Consider the following 17,530-nt stretch of genomic DNA (forward strand, 5'->3'; position numbering starts at 1 on the left):
ACTATTGCTCATACATAGATAGGTGCTTTGCTGTGACCTCTCAACTGTAGTACTATAAAATACATTTCAATAGCTATTCTTCGATCAGTTTATTCATTTTACATTACATTCCCTACAAAATCAATGGACTCATCTTTATAAAACAAAAATCCAAAGAATATCACTTCTCTGCTCACACACTTTGAATAGCTCATCACTATAAGGAATATAAAGTCTAAGCTCTTGAATTTGCTATACGAATGTTTCACATCTGTTGCAACTTCTCCCTCCTGCTTTAACCCTACAGTCCCCTGTTCCAATCATGATAAGAATGTCTTCCATCCTCTGACATACCAGAGTTTACAGCCCCTTCAGGCCTGTGTTCTGATCTGGCAATTTCTTCTTTCTTTCATACTCTCTAATTTGGACTCAAACTCATCAGCCTCACTCTTACCCTGCAGAGCTATGAATTTATATAGGAAGCTTCATATGCTCATCTACCATGCTGCTATGTCAACTCTGTGAGCAATTTCGTACTGCATATTAGGTCATAGTTTAACTGCTCTTTATACGCCTGTCTTAATGGATCATAAATCCCTCAAGAGCAGGGCGAAAGTCTTACTAATATTTATATCTGCCCTCCTTAGCACAGTCCTATGTATACACTGTTTCCACTTTCCCAATTTTCTATGTGCACAAAATTGGGAAATTTTCTTATTGTTTTTGAGCCTTTTCTTTGCCTTAAAAATTAAGCTAAAGATATTTTCCTCCACAAAATGAATAGGGGTATTTCATTTGGGGAAATTAAGCTCTCTCCTAGAAATGTGTAATAAAGGTTGAATAAATATTAGCTACCACAATTTTACTTAACTTTCATTACACAGTAACAGTTGTTATAACATTATTGAAGAATAATGAATGATGAGAATATGATACAAACTAAAGAGGGAATTAATAACTAAAGTTAAGATGAAAAATGCAACCCCACTCCAAGAGTCAATTCTTCATAATTAAAAGGAAGACCAGAAGAAGCATTTTAGGAATTTTACAGGACAGTCTTTCCAAATGTAACATAGGCTCTTACAAGAGCTCTGTACTTGTTTCTTCTGCAGGACATGCTACCTTCCAGATATCTGCCTGGCTTAGTCCTTTGCTTTTCAGGTCTCTATTCAAATATCTCCTCTTTCGAGTACTTTACCCAAAGTAAGTATCTTTCCTATTTCTCACCATCTCCTTATTCTGCTTTATTTTTCCTTGTAACACTTACAACCACCAGCTAATATATTTTTATTTACTGGCTCTATGTTAGACTAGAATGTTATAAGCATGAAGGTAGAGACTTGTCTGTTAAATCCACATCCTCAAGCAGCACCTAGGAAGGTGCTTGTCTTAGTCTGTTCAGGCTGCTATAGCAAAATACTACAGACTGGGAGGGTTATAAACAACAAACCTTTATTTCTCACAGTTCTGGAGGCTGGAAGTCTGAGATCAGGATGCCAGCATAGTCAGATATCTGAGGCCCCTCTTCTGAACTGTAAGCTGTCAGCTTCTCACTGTATCCTTGCATGGTGAAATGGGGTTAACAAGCTCTTTGGGGCACTAACCCCAAACATGTGGGCTCCACACTCATGACCTAAGCACTTCCCTAAGGCCCCTCCTCCTAATACTATCATATCAGGTATTAGAATTTCAACATGTGAATTCTGGGACACACAAATATTCAGACCATAGCAGTGTAGAACATGAAGTAGGTGCCAAATAACTAATTGAACGAATGCAATTTGAAAAGAATTGAAAAAGTATTCAATTCCCTAATATATTTTCCCCATTGACTTTTGGAGCACTAGAAATTCTTTCCAAGATGTGTTCTGAGGTATAGTAAAGGCACTTTCCCTCAGTGGATGCTCAAAAGGACATAAGAAAAGGAAGATACACCATGGCTCTCTTTCTGCCTGCATACACACAGAGGAAAGGCCATATGAGGACACAGTAAGAAGGCTCTATTTGCAAGCTGAAAGAAAGTTTTCACCAGCAGCCAACTCTGCTGGCACCTTGTGTTGGACTGCCAGCCTCCAGAGCTGTGAGAAAATAAATTTCTGTCGTTCATGTCACCCAGTCCATGGAATCTTATTATGGCGGCACACGAAGACTAATAGAGCATGTGAATGACAGATTGGAAACTTCAGAAGATGCTAACACAGTCATTTATTTCACCCTGAAACATTTACTGACTCCCCAGCCTATGAGGGAGACTTGGAAATTAGGCCAAAGCTTTCATTATTTATTTATTTATTTTTATTAACATAATGTATTATTTGTTTCAGGGGTACAGGTCTGTGATTCATCAGTCTTACACAATTCACAGTGCTCACCATAGCACATACTGTCCCCAATGTCCATCACCCAGCCACCCCTTCCCTCCGAATCCCTCCATTCCAGCAACCCTCAGTTTGTTTCCTGAGATTAAGAGTCTTTTATGGTTGGTGGGAATGCAAGCTGGTGCAGCCACTCTGGAAAACAGTATGGAGGTTCCTCAAAAAGTTGAAAATAGAGGTACCCTATGACCCAGCAATTGCACTACTGGGTATTTACCCCAAAGATCCAAATGTAGTGATCTGAAGGGGAATGTGCACCCCAATGTTTATAGCAGCAATGTCCACAATAGCGAAACTATGGAAAGAGCCAAGATGTCCATCGACAGAAGAATGGATAAAGAAGATGTGGTATATATATATACAATGGAATACGATGCAGCCATCAAAAAATGAAATCTTGCCATTTGCAACAACGTGGATGGAACTAGAGGGTATTATGCTAAGCGAAATAAGTAAATCAGAGAAAGACAATTATCACATGATCTCACTGATATGTGGAATTTAAGAAACAAAACAGAGGATCACAGGGGAAGAGAGGAAAAAATAAAATAAGATGAAACCAGAGAGGGAGACAAACCATAAAAGATTCTTAATCACAGGAAACAAACTGAGGGTTGTTGGATGGGAGGGGCTTAGAGGGATGGGGTAATTGGGTGATGGACATTAAGGAGGGCATGCGATGTAATGAGCACTGGGTATTATATAAGACTAATATATCACAGGCCTGTACCTCTGAAACCAATAATACATTATATGTTAATTAACTGAATTTAAATAAAAAGTAAAATATCAACTATAAATTAAAAAAAAAGTGCCACCTGGATAATGACAAAGTGCAATCATTAATCAGATTGAGATGATCAGCCTTGGGTCTTATCTCCCAAAGAAATGGGGAAATCACTGTGGTAGAATATAATACCATTTAGAATATGTATTATTTTTATACACAATATTTGGTGTATAATAATAAGGCAAGGGAAAAAGCTAAGATATATGACATAATCAAGAGAAGAAATAGAAATAGAGGCAGATCTATAGTTTATTTAGAAATAGATTTAGCATAAAGAACTTTCAAATAATTTGATTATGAGAGCAAGAAAATAGAGTCACAGATGAAGAAGACAGATGAGAAAATAGAGAATTTTATGGGAATATTGGAATTTATGAAAAAAAATTCAATGACATCTCCAGAAAGAAAACAAACTATCTGAAATTCAAATCTTGACTAACGATTGTCCTAACAGTTTGAACACAGTTGTTCAAGAGATTAATTACCTACAAGACAAAACATAGAAGATATGCAAAGTGAAGCACTGAAAATAACAATGGGGGGAAGAGGTACCAGAGCATAAGATACACATGTAACATGTTTTAAACACATGGTCTCTATCTTTTTTTAAATAAAAGTATTTTTAGTGAGGGAAATTTTTTTTATCTATATGGTAGCCATTAAAAATTGTAAAATATATCATAACTAGGACACTAATAGAATAAAAATTTGAATTACTTTTTGTTAATAAAATACATTATAACTAGGACATTAAGAGAATACAAATTTGAATAATTACTTTTCATTAACTGAAAGTCACTAAAAATGGAAGAACAAAGAATATATAAAATAGATGGGCCAATGATAAAATGGATAGTGAAATAATAAATATAACCCAAATATGTCAGTAACTAATTTAAATATCAATGTAGTATATATTCCAAGTAAAAGACTGATTGTCAGAATTAAGGGGAAAAAAACCTTCAAATGTTGCTTAACCGAAACATACTTTAGATAAAGAGAACAGAAATACTGACTCTAAAATGATGAAAAATATGCTATTAAAGTCCATCCAAATAGTATATAGAGACTATAATAATATCAGACAAACAACACATTAAAGCAAGAAGCCTTTCCAGTGATGAACGGTATTTTATAATTAAAAGTAGGTCAATACAATAGGAAGATGTTATAATCCTAAATGTAATTCATAGCTTCAATATATGTAAAAAAAATGACAGCACTGAGAACAATAGAAAAATCCAATCCAAAATCATTATGGGAGAGTTTAACAATATGTTTTCAATTTTAAGGACACAGTCTACTGACATGGATAATATTAACAATAAAATTAAAAACATAGTCTTATTGACAAGATTGTACATTACATCAAAAAATGACAGAGCTTTAATTTTTTTCAAGTGTATGTGGAATATATGATGAAATAAAGAAGCAACTCTTGACAAATTTCAAAATATTGAAGTTACCTGGAATATATTCTGTGACCAGAATAGAATTAATGCAGAAAAAGTTTAACTTAAAAAGTCATATTTCTAAAACTAGAGCACTTCTATAAAATTAATTGCTCCAAGAAGTAATTACAGTAGGAATTTTTTAGGACGGAAACATTGTGACTGAATAACACGTAAAAATTGGGGGAAGTTAGCCAACGTAGTGCACAAAGGAAAAACACAGTCTTGAGTTCATGTTAGAAAAGAAGAAGAAAAGTAAAAATCAATGATTTAAATTTGATCTTAAGTAGTTAGTAACAGTAAGACAAAACAAAAAATGTAAAACAGAAGAAATATTTTAAATATAAGAGAAAAAGTCAATGAATTAAAAAATCCTAAAACATAAAACAATGAACAAAGTCAATTATTGGTTTTTTGAAGAGACTAATTGATAACACCCTAACAATAATGATTAAGAAAAAGAAAAGACAAGTTCCTTATTTTAGAAATAGAAAATGGGCATTGCTACTGATTTAAAAATCTATAAAGAATACTAAGAAAATAGTATAAACAAATCTATGCTAATACCTTTGATAATATATAGGGAATAGAAAAATCTCTAGAGAAATCATATCAAAGCTCAAAGAAATAGAAAATCTAAATAGAGAGATACACATTAAAGAAATATGTTTTTAAATCATTTCCACAAGAAAGAAATGACAATCTTGAACAAACTCTATTGGAGAACAGAAATGGAAGTAACACATCCCCAAAATTTTTTGAGACCACCATGATGATGCATCCAAAACTTGTCAGTGACATTTCAAGAAATAAAATTAATGTGATTAATTCTGATACCTGAGATGTGTTGAGGCATAGATTAAATGTCATCAGTAATCTAAATTAGATCTTTAATTAAATTCATTTTAGATCTAGTTACATGATGTAGAAAAGGGGGAAGGATGGGTAAAAATGTTTAGAGGAACACACACTCTAATGGGGGGAGGGAGAGAAAGAGAGAGAGAGAGACTTTAGTCATTTTAGGACAGTGAACCCCACTGAGAACATTACAAACTATTTCTTTGAAAAACTGGCTTGTGAGCTAGGAAAAAAAAAAAAATAAGTAAAAGTTAGCCAGATGCTGAAAGCTATAGACAAAAAGCATTGTAGACCAGGTAATGACATGTTCCAAAGTGTGAAAGTGCGAACTGTTTAGGGAAAACCACATGTTTTGGTAAAGTTGATGAATGTCCACAAGATGATATTTATCTCCTAAGAATTAGCTCATGCATCACTTTTCAAAACACCTTTTTTAAAACAATGTCGTATGTTCAGGAAACACAAAGGAGTTCACCAACTATTATGCATGATATATATATCACAACAGGAGATAAGTTTGGAAGTATAGGCAAGGTCTGAATCACGCAGGACAACTGCACAAGGATTTTATTTAGGATAAGGAGCTGCTGACACAATTTAAACATGAGTGTAACATGATCATATTTGTAATATAGAAAGAGCAGTCTGGGAGCAGTAGACTGAATGAATAATAAGGGGAAAATCCTGAAAGTGAAACCATCGGGGAGACTCTTGCTGAAATTCATGAAAATAATGATGAGAACTGGTTAAGGTTAAGAGCATAGTGATGGAGATGGGAAGTGCTGTTCTATTAATGTTTAAGAAATAGAATGAATAGATTCAGTGATCATATGTTAGTAAGGTGATGTAAGAATTAAAAAAAAAAATCAGTTTTGCCCTTTGGAAACCCATAAAACCATCACAGGATAGTTTTCAACAAAATATTTTTTACATTGGATGACAGCATGAGACCATCTTTAAACAGTTCTTTGAAAAAAATTCAAAAATGATATCCAAATACTAGTGGGACTAAATGCTCCCGAAATATTTTAGTAGAGCAATCCGTAATGACCATGTACCACCTATGACAACCAATTAATAAACATCATTAACAAATTAATATTCTTTCTGAAAACTGGTAGGATTTGATGCCAACTCAATAAAACAGAGACTTTGTAATCCATAATTTATACCTAATTAGTGTTTAATCTTTTTTTCAATCCTGTGATTTAATTACAAATGTTTAGTTCAGCAAAATGAAAATCTTTTTTTGTCATTATTGTTCAGTTAAAATCAAGGTTTCCTGATAGATATAGATTACCAATACAGGTTTATCCTTTTATAATTACTCTAAAGATTAGGTCAGCAAACAGAAGTCACTAATAGATCTTAAGTAAGAACAATGACAAAGGTTTCTAAAATTTATTATTTTTGTTAATCTGCCCATCAGAAGTCAAGGTTCATTTGTTTCATAAATGTGTTTCTCACTTCTCCTAGGAAATATAAACTTGTTGAATTAAATATGCTATGGTATTACTACATATATTTAATACAGTTTGAAAAATTCTAACTATATTTGTCTCTAATTATCCAAAGCCTTTATATATTTGATAAAGTGATACAGATAATACTGATACTGATCAATACTGATATTTTTCCATGATTTCTTCTTCAATAACAAAGAATACTTCTGAAATTACATGAATTGATCAAATAATAAAATACATATATTCTACATGTTTATCTACAGAAAGATCTTTTTGAAATTATAAAATTTAGAATACTTAAAATTGGTAGAACTGACTAGAAAGTTCAAATAACAGAAATTTTAAAAAGGAATGTGCCCCCACCCAAATTTAGCATTTAGGCAATGTATTAGATCTTTTCAAGTAAACTAGAGTATAGTCATATTTCAGAAATAGTGATTATTTTTTTTTTAAAGATTTTATTTATTTATTTGAGAGAGAGAGAATGAGAGACAGAGAGCACGAGAGGGGAGAGGGTCAGTGGGAGAAGCAGACTCCCCGCCGAGCAGGGAGCCCGATGTGGGACTCGATCCCGGGACTCCAGGATCATGACCTGAGCCGAAGGCAGTCGGTTAACCAACTGAGCCACCCAGGCGCCCATAGTGATTAACAGACAATAGGCAAAATACTCACTAACCAGATGACACACAACTATAAATAGATATACATATGTGCCCACATACACATCAAATATTACCTATTGAACACCGATGTATATGTGGTATTTTCCCTACCTTTTAGCCTAAGCTGCCCTGAGCAAACATTTCTTGCCTAAAAATTTGTTTTGATGTTTCAGGTAGCAGTTAACCCACTGAACTTTTATCAGAAACTGGGCAGTTCTGTAAGCTTCGTAGAAAATGCAGAGTGGCTTGATAGTTTGGTCCACTGATAATACCGGTGGTCACTACTTAAACCACTTCCTTCAGAACCAGGGTTATCTTCAAACTACATAAAATGAATAACAGGAAAAGAGGAGTCAAGAAAATATGGGGGATTGAGCAGTTCTAACTTGTCAATTCATTTGGCATCCTTTATTCATGTCCATATTATTTAAACATAACTATGAAACTTCTTATAACAGAAAGCAATCAAAATCTATTAGTTTTGCTACATATCATCTAAGAAATCAAATAAATGTGAATAATTGAGATGTTGATGAAATATTCAGACATATTTCAGATTGAAATATCAGAGGCTGAGAATGGCAGGTACATACCTGAGAGATACCAGGAGATGAAAAAGAAGCTAAATTGCAATTTGGAGACAGGTATATGGTTTTTACATATTAGATATAGGATACGTGTCTATACATATAGATACAAATTCAAATACCAGTGTTGTAATATTAACGCCTCTGCCAAATTTCAGTGGTTGCAGTTGCATTAGAGAGAGTTCTTTGGAAAGCAAGAAATAAAAAAATCCAATTGATAGTGGCTTAATTAAAGATTACTATTTTCCTGGGGTGCCTGAGTAGCTCAGTTGGTTAAGCATCTGACTCTTTGTTTCAGCTCAGGTCATGAACTCAGGGTCCTGGAATCTAGCCCCATGTTGGGTTCAGCACTCCGCATGGAGTCTGTTGGAGATTCTTTCTCCCTCTCCCTCTGTCCCTCCCCCTGCCTGCGCTCTAATTAAATAAATGAACAAGTAAATACTTTTAAAAAAATCATTATTTCCCAATATCAAAAAGTTTGTGTATTTGTGGCCAGTGATGTTGATTCAGATATTCAACAGTGTCTTTGCAAATGACTTCAGATTATATTACTTGTATTTGCAAGATGTATGTATGTTACAGTCTAGGCCTCACTAAGGATTTAAGGCAGGAATAAAAGATATTTACAGAAAGTGATGCTACCATGTCTATTTCACTTACTAGAAAGGCAATAGTTTTTCCAAGATAATCCCCTTCTTACTAAAAGACTTACCTTTAGCCTGTTATTGGCTAGAAGTAGATTACATGGTTACTCCTAGCAGCAAAGAATAAAAGAAAAAGAACATCAGATCGGCTTAGAACAATCCTGATCCATTGTCAGGTGTGAGCTTGTTGTTCCCCAAACATGTCAAATTCTACTGGCAAAAATCAAGAAAAATGAACAGGCCACTAAAAATTTCCTTTTCTTTTCTTCTTTCTTTTTCTTTTTTCTAAAAGATTTTATTTATTTGTCAGAGAGAGAGAGCGCACAAGCAGGGGGAGTAGCAGGTAGAAGGAGAAGCAGGTTCCCCACTGAGCAAGGAGCCCAATGCGGGACTCAATCCCAGGACCCTGGGATCATGACCTGAGCTGAAGGCAGTTGCCAATGGACTGAGCCACTCAGGTGTCCCTAAAAATTTCTTTGATTAGTGATCTACTGCAACAAAATTTGATGCTAGGTATTATGTATCTTAAATATCAAGATAATAAACATTGTATTTTTTTAAATATTTTATTTATTTACTTGAGATAGAGAATGAGAGAGAGAAAGCACATGAGAGAGGGGAGGGTCAGAGGGAGAAGCAGACTCCCTGCTGAGCAGGGAGCCCAATGCGGGACTCGATCCCGGGACTCCAGGATCATGACCTGAGCGGAAGGCAGTTGCTTAACCAACTGAGCCACCCAGACGCCCTAAACATTGTATTTTTTAAGTAAAATACTTTTCCAAAATTCCTTTAATATTTGTAGAATAAAGTAAAAAAATCTAAATAAAACATATTTCCACTATTTCTTGTACTGTAAAAATCCATATGTCACTTTTTATTTTTAATTTAGCACACTCAATGATACAAAGTTCACTCTTTGGAAAATTTTATTAAAGGCTAGTGGGGGTGAAATAGTGAATATGAAGTTTTTGTGAGTGTTACTTTTCAAAGAACAAACTAGAGAGAAATTATTTCTGTTGATTTTTCATAAAAATTTTCTTAATGAATCTAGAAACAAATATCATTTGGAAATTTTTAGGAGTATCATGCCTTAGTTAATATCACTCATGTTTTTACCCCATTTGCCATCATTTCACTTAAATGCAATGATAGTATAGATAAGTTAACAAGGATAGGACTGGAAAAAAAATAGCCTGCCTATTTTTAAATACATGGCCATAAGACAGATTCCTATTTAAGAATTCAAATTATAGTGCTTAAGCTAATATAATTCTCATATCCCTCTAGAACAAGTTGAGTGAATTAATTAATTGATGAGACGACCTCTGGCATACGCATGAGAGTAACATAGAAACAGTTGCTTAATTGTCAGACACAGGGGCATTAATACAGTTATGCCAGGACCATAGAACCAGCCATAACCACTTGGAAAACGGGCTAAATACTTAACTGTGGTTAACCGAGTCCTATGCATGCCTTGACAACAACCACTTCTCATCATGAACTGTCTCAAACTAAATTTTCATTTGGTTTACTTTTCTTTTTTATTTTCTCTTTGGTACTTCAGATCATCAATCTCTTCTGGGATTATTCTGGTTTAGTGAAACTTGACACAAAGTTTTTTTAAAGTTTTTATTTAATTCCAGTTAGTTAACATGTGGTCTAGTATTAATTTCAGATGTACAATTTAGTGATTCAACACCTCCATACAACACCTAGTGCTCATCACAAGTGCCCTCCTCAATCCCCATCACCTATTTCACCCATCCCCCCACCCACCTCCCCTCCGGGAACCATCAGTTTGTTCTCTCTAGTTAATAGTCCACTTGGTGTGCCCCCTCTCTCTCTCTCCATTTTTTCCCTTTGCTTGTTTGTTTGGTTTCTTGAATTTCACACGAGTGAAATCATATGGGATTTGTCTTTCTCTGTCTGACGTATTTCTCTTAGCATTATGCTTTCTAGCTCCATCCACATGAGTTGTGTTTTTGTTTCTTTTTTCACTACTCAAATCTGGACTGTTCCTTTCTTTTTTCTTCTATTCTCATTAATCTCTGTCTCTCTCATTCTTTCTCTTTCTCACTCCACACTTAAGTTTTGTCCTTTTCCATTAAAAAAAATCATTTTATTTTTCCCAACATGTGGTTTTAAAATGCTAGTGGCCCCTAAAAAAACTGCATTCTAGTTCTGGTGGAATCTGTAAGTCTCTGGTGTATGAATTTGTAGATTATCAGTTTATGGTTCCTACCTTTACAGTATAATGCTTTGCATATGCACATAGAGAGCAGAAATCAACCTACAAGAGTTATCTAGGGATTATATGGAAGTTTTTAAAATGATATTCATAAGTGATTGTGTTAAAATTATCTTCCAGGGGAAAAGCAAATTATAACATTCATTTTCCAGTTATTTCCTGTACTTTCAAGCATGACAGTGTAAAATTGTTCAACTAGTATTGGTTTTATAGGTGATCCAGTTTTATTCCATTGGAGACATGCTGAATTTAAAATATTAAGTAGTAAAAAACAGTAAAGTACTGAATTCATCTAGTTTGCTAATACTGAGGCAAGGCTCTACTGGATAGATGTGGAGAAAAGATGAGATTCATTTACCCAAGTAGTACCTATAAGGAAAGCTGTGATGGTTGAATTATGAGGAAAAAAAATAGGTTACTTTCTTTTTCAGTCTACATCCACATTAAATTAATTAAACATATTATAGAACATTTAAGGGAATATAATTTGATTATTGGGTTGAAGCATGACTAATAAAACTATATAAACTTAGAGTAATTGCTAATTAGGATATTCAATAGATTATTTTTATTTCTAATGCAAATGATTGGATTCTAATCTCTTCACAAGCAGAAGTTTAGATCCAGAAGAAATATTTGCGGTCAACTAGGAAACATGTTCATTTATTAAATGAGGTCATTAAAGTTCACGAGTATTAATTTCACAGGGATTCATGACTAAATGGTGGCCAGGCTGCAACAATAATTTATATACTGGTGTTTCCAGAACTTGAAGTTTTCCCCATGATGTTTTAGAAAAAAAATCCTTATTTATAAAATAACTGAGATAGCATATCTTGTTTTGCATATCAGAAAGATATTATTATTACTGTAATTTACAGCATTAATCCCATCTGAAATAAAAAGTTTTGTTGTAAGCACTGAAATAAATATAATACTCGCTAGTTTATTTACACACACACATACACACACACAGAAAGGGTGACCAGAAAACACCAACCTGGTCAACTGGTACAAAGCTGGGTTGTAAGTCTAATTCAGAAACTTAAAAGAAGTCCTACAAAAATTTAAGCAGTGTGTGGGGGGGGGGGGCGCAGGGATGAGATAGATGTAAAAATGTTAAGAAATGAGCATCTCAGCACCTAGCTATATTTGGATATTATGGATAAACAGAAAGTTAAAGTTGGCTTTCAATAAATGAACCAAGGGGCGCCTGGATGGCTCAGTCGTTAAGCGTTTGCCTTCGGCTCAGGTCATGATCCCAGGGTCCTGGGATCGAGCCCCGCATTGGGCTCCCTGCTCTGTGGGAAGCCTGCTTCTCCCTCTCTCACTCCCCCTGCTTGTGTTCCCTCTCTCGCTGTGTCTCTCTCTGTCAAATAAATAAATAAAATCTTTAAAAATAAATAAGTAAATAAATAAATGAACCAAGATGGTGAAAGAAGGAGAATAATTTTTGAAGACAAATGACAAGATTAAATCTATTGATTCTGAGGGACTTATAGCATCCATATGATCAGCCTGTTGATGGATTTTAATCTTTGGATAGCACAACAGAGATATGATTTGTCTTTGTACATACACTTTGTTGTGATCGGTATTTCACAAGAGTCAATATACAGGGACCCTACATAGTCATGTGAAAAAAACAAAAGAAAGAATCTGAGAAACACCAAATAGATGGAAACTAAGAAAACAGGACAGGAAGCTGAGAATGAAGAGACAAAGAGAAGAAAACAATGTTTTAAGGGATGATGTTCCACAATTGTCAGCAGGCAGGAAAATATGAAGAATGTTAAGAAATGAGATAAAGCCTCCTACTAGTTCGAAAATTATAAAAATTGACATGGTAGCTTGAAGCTATTGTAGTTTTTGTTTTTTATCATTATTTATAACACTGGATATTTAGGGATTTTGAATATGAGTCCTTGAATCCTACTCTTGTAGGAAGTCCCCATATTCTGGTTATTTTAAGCCACATACTTGCATATCAATCAGGCTACTATGTGTGTTACCTGAAAAAGATTAGTGTTGAAGAAACTGTATTTTCCTCACACTACAGTGTTCGAAACTCAAAAAAATGATAACTTTGGTTTTTATTTCAATATTTGTACAATGGCAATTACATAGCTAGTTTTATATTAAGTTATTCAGATTAGAGGAAATGCTTTCATGTTCAGAATATGTGTTTAATTATCTGAAATCCTGAACTGCATGCATAACACTTTCTAAATATGGTAGCATATGGAGAACTTGTTCATAAAAACTGCATTTACAATGAACAATATTTTTCTTTGTTTTAAATGATAGATACTAAAACGTTTACTAATAGCATTGTGAACTATGTTAACCTTTCTCAATGACAAAGTAAAACAGGCACTTGTGCTTTTGTATAAGTAAATGTATAAAAGAGCCCCTTTCTTCTTTGAAGAGTATCTGAACCAAACCAAAGTGGCTTTCCTGAACCGTTGACAGCTACCAATATATTTCAATAAATTAAGAATTCTTGCTAACTTTGACAAAAAAACTAACCATAATTTATAAATTTGATTTTCACTGCTCATAATGTAGTTTCAATGCTTATACTTTAAATCACAGATAGTGAGAAAATTATAAGATATTTTACATCTCTGTCACATGTCCCATCTATATAGAAAAATAACATTTTTTAAAGAAATTATATTTATTTATTTGACACAGAGAGACACAGCGAGAGAGGGAAGACAAGCAGGGGAAGTGGGAGAGGGAGAAGCAGGCTTCCCGCTGAGCAGGGAGCCCGACGTGGGGCTCGATATCAGGATCCTGGGATCATGACCTGAGCCAAAGGCAGACACCTAACGACTGAGCCACCCAGGTACCCTAAAATTTTAATTAGGTGTAAATAATTTACCAGGAAAAGGAGTAAGTCCATAGAATCAGTTCTTATTTCTCTTAAAGTCTCAAAGCTATCAATTAATAGATTTCCAAAATAAGAGTTCCTTGAAATATTTGATTAAAAGTTTAAATCTAATCAACATTATGCACTGAAAATCTTGTTTTTCCAAGAATTTGAGATCTTTCCTACAGACAAGTATACTAAGTGATTCTTTGATAATATAATACAAACAATTCCTTGATAATTGTAATGGTTAATTTTATGTGTCACCTGGGCCACTCGGCGCCCAGATCTTTGGTTAAATATTATTCTGGTTATGTTCATGAGGGTATTTCTTGATAAGATTAACATCTGTGTTTGCAAATTGAGTAAAAAGGTTTTGGGGGTTTGGGAGTTTGTGTGTGGGAACTCGGGGGTAGGAGACATTCATCTGATCCGTTGAAGGCCTAAATTGAACAAAAAGACTAAGAATTTGCTGTTTCTGACTGTCTTCCAGCTGGGACATTGGTCTTCTCCTGCCTTTGGACTAGAACTCGGATTGGAATTTACACTATCAGTTTTCCTGGTTCTCAGGCCTTCTGATTTGGACAGGAACTATATACTATTGCTTCACATGGTCTACAGCCTTGCAGACTGCAGATCTTGGGACTTCTCAGCTTTTACAACTGAGTGAGCCTACTTCTTATAAGAAATATCTTTGTACACATCTATTTATCTTTCTAATATGTCTGTATAATATCTATCTATAGTCAACTGTTCTGTCTCTCTGAAGAATTCAGACTAATACAGAGTTTGGTACTGAGACTGAGTCTAGAGGAACAGAATTTTAAGGGTGAGTTTTCTGAATTGGTTTTAAAGTTTCTAGAACTGACTCTCTAGTCTGGTTACAGATGTGAAAACTCTATTTCCCATAGAAAAGAGAGCATTGATAGTCCATGCCATAGATCAGGCAATAGAGATACACAAAATATCTCCATTGGATACTCCTAATCAATTGCTTATAAGAAGCAAGGAATAGGTGAGACTGCATATTGTAGTTTTGGACATTTTTGGAAAACTAACAAATATAGCGAGGTTGATGGTTGTTTCTAATATCACTGGAAAAAGTGGTGAAAGAAAATGATAAAATATATGCAGTACATATATCTTTTAGAGGAAGTATTTCTAGAATATATAAAGAACTTTTATTATTTTTAAGAAGAAGGCAAACGTGTTTTTTAAGATTTATTTTTTTGAGGGAGAGAGAGGCAAGGGGTAGAGGGAGAGGGACAAGCAGACTCCCTGCTGAGCAGGGCGTGTGACGCGGGGCTTGGTCCCAGGACCCCAGGATCATGACCTGAGCTGAAGGCAGCCCCTTAACTGACTGAGCCACCCAGGTACCCTGAAGGTAGACATTTTTTAATTTGCCAAATTTTAAAACTGAAAATTCACAGAGGCGGCTATACAGATAGAAAATAAGCACATGAAAATATGTTCAATATCATCAATACTTGAGGAAATACAAATTAAACTGCAAAGAATTACTACATTCATCTGATAAAATGGTTAAAATTTAAAAAGACTGCCCATAGCAAATGCTGCCATAGGTGTAAAACAACAGCTGGTGGGAATATATAGCGATATAACCATTTTGGAAAACTGTTAGGCAGTTTTACAAAAAAGTTAAATATGTACTCGTCATATGACTCAATCATTATACTCTTGAGCAATTAGCAAAGGAAAATAAATCCATATGTGTATAACCTGCACATGAAATCCATAGCTTTATTTTTAGTAGACACAATCTTAAAAAAAAAAGTTGTTCAAGAGGTGAAAGATGAACAATCTATATACTATTCTACATAAAAGAATACTATTTTTTACTCCAAAAAAATACATGAAATACTGATATCACAAAATGGATGAACCTCAAAATAATTATGCTGAATTAAGGAAGCCAGATAATTAATCAAAATTACAGGAATCAATTTATATAAATTCTAGAAACCTGAAACTAATCAGTATGGACAGAAAGGATGGTTGCTTGGGGATGAGAGATGGAAGGAGTGAAGGACAGATTACAAGAATGCATGAACAAATATTTAGGAGTATTGGATGTCTTGATGATTTTGATTTTGATAGTGGTTTCATGGGTATTTGCATATGTCAAACTCACTAAATTTCAACATTAAATATATGTGATTTATTATACAGCAATTACATACCAGTAAAGCTCTTAAACAGTTATTTTTTCAGTGAGTCCTTCTTATGCCACTATATGTAAAATTTCACTTACCTTCTTGACATTTCTAGTCCCCTTTATTGTGTTTATTTATAGTACCTTAATATTTATCACTATCTAAAAACATGTAATTTATTATTTCAACTTGCTTACAACTAGGCATATATTCTTATCTGTTTTGTCTACTGATTTATTTCTACTGACTAGAAAATTCCTCACCCAGAGTAAATGCAAACTAAATATTTGTTGAATGAATAAATAAGTGACTGAACAAGAGGTATCAAAAATTGATGGTATTAATTATATGTCACACTGGGGTCAACAGATGGATGGAGTTGGGTTGTTAGCAGTATTACGATGGAAACCTAAGAGGATACCCCAAAGATATATGCTTGAATAATTATTGGAGACATTAAATTATTGACAATGATAATATCTAAATTTAGACCAGAGGGCTGAGTTACTAGGTAAGGTGGGGGAAGCAACATGTGAAGGGAAAGAAATCAAGACACTGAGAGGCCAGAGTTTTGGAAGTATTTTCATTGTTTTTGATATCAAATTTAAGAAAAATTTAGTTGGAAAGAATTATACTATGCCAAGAGCTAATTTACTTCAAAGGAATAAAGTAAATTCTGTGATGACAGATTTCCGCAACAAGTAGATACATCAGTGGATAAGCTGATATCATGAGATTCAGAGTTTTCTGGCTTTGGGAAGAAGAAACATCTGCAAACAAAATGCAGCTGCTACAAGCAACCTACTCGAATTTAGGTAGCAGGAGAAGAAAGAGTCACATCCTGAGAAAGCTGTGAGGGAAACGGTGTCTAAAGAAATAAACCCGAACACAGTGAAAGGGAGAAAGCAAAGGGATCATTCTGAAAAGAGGTTAAGGGTATAGGAGATTTGGTTGATGACTGACTTTGAAGACTATTTACAGAGCTCTGTTCAGATTTAAGGGAAATTTATAAGGGAAACTGAAGGCACAACAGGATTGAACAAATTCTACAAGCCCATGAAAGACATCACTGTAGGAGAGGGCTAACAGGAGCTTTGGCCTTCAATAGAGGAATGAGCCAGGTCAAACACCATCCCTGCAAGGTCACAAACAGGGGATCATATATACCCTGATCTCACTTTTCATACATTCTGATTTTCAGATGGTGGCTTCTAATGACAAAATCCAAACGGAAAAACTAGGGAACAAAAGATCATGGTTCTTGCATTATAGAAAAGTCAGCCTCCTGAGGCAGGTAACAATGCAGAAAGGTAGAGAGTGAATTTGGAGGAGCAAGTGATGACTTTGTAGTACAGAATCTTCCTCTGTTCCTCAATGATAGGACTCAAATTTAAAAAGAAGTTAATTCTCCCTGAATT

This window comes from Zalophus californianus, chromosome 4 (genome assembly GCF_009762305.2).
Source record: "Zalophus californianus isolate mZalCal1 chromosome 4, mZalCal1.pri.v2, whole genome shotgun sequence".
Classification (NCBI taxonomy): Eukaryota; Metazoa; Chordata; class Mammalia; order Carnivora; family Otariidae; genus Zalophus; species Zalophus californianus.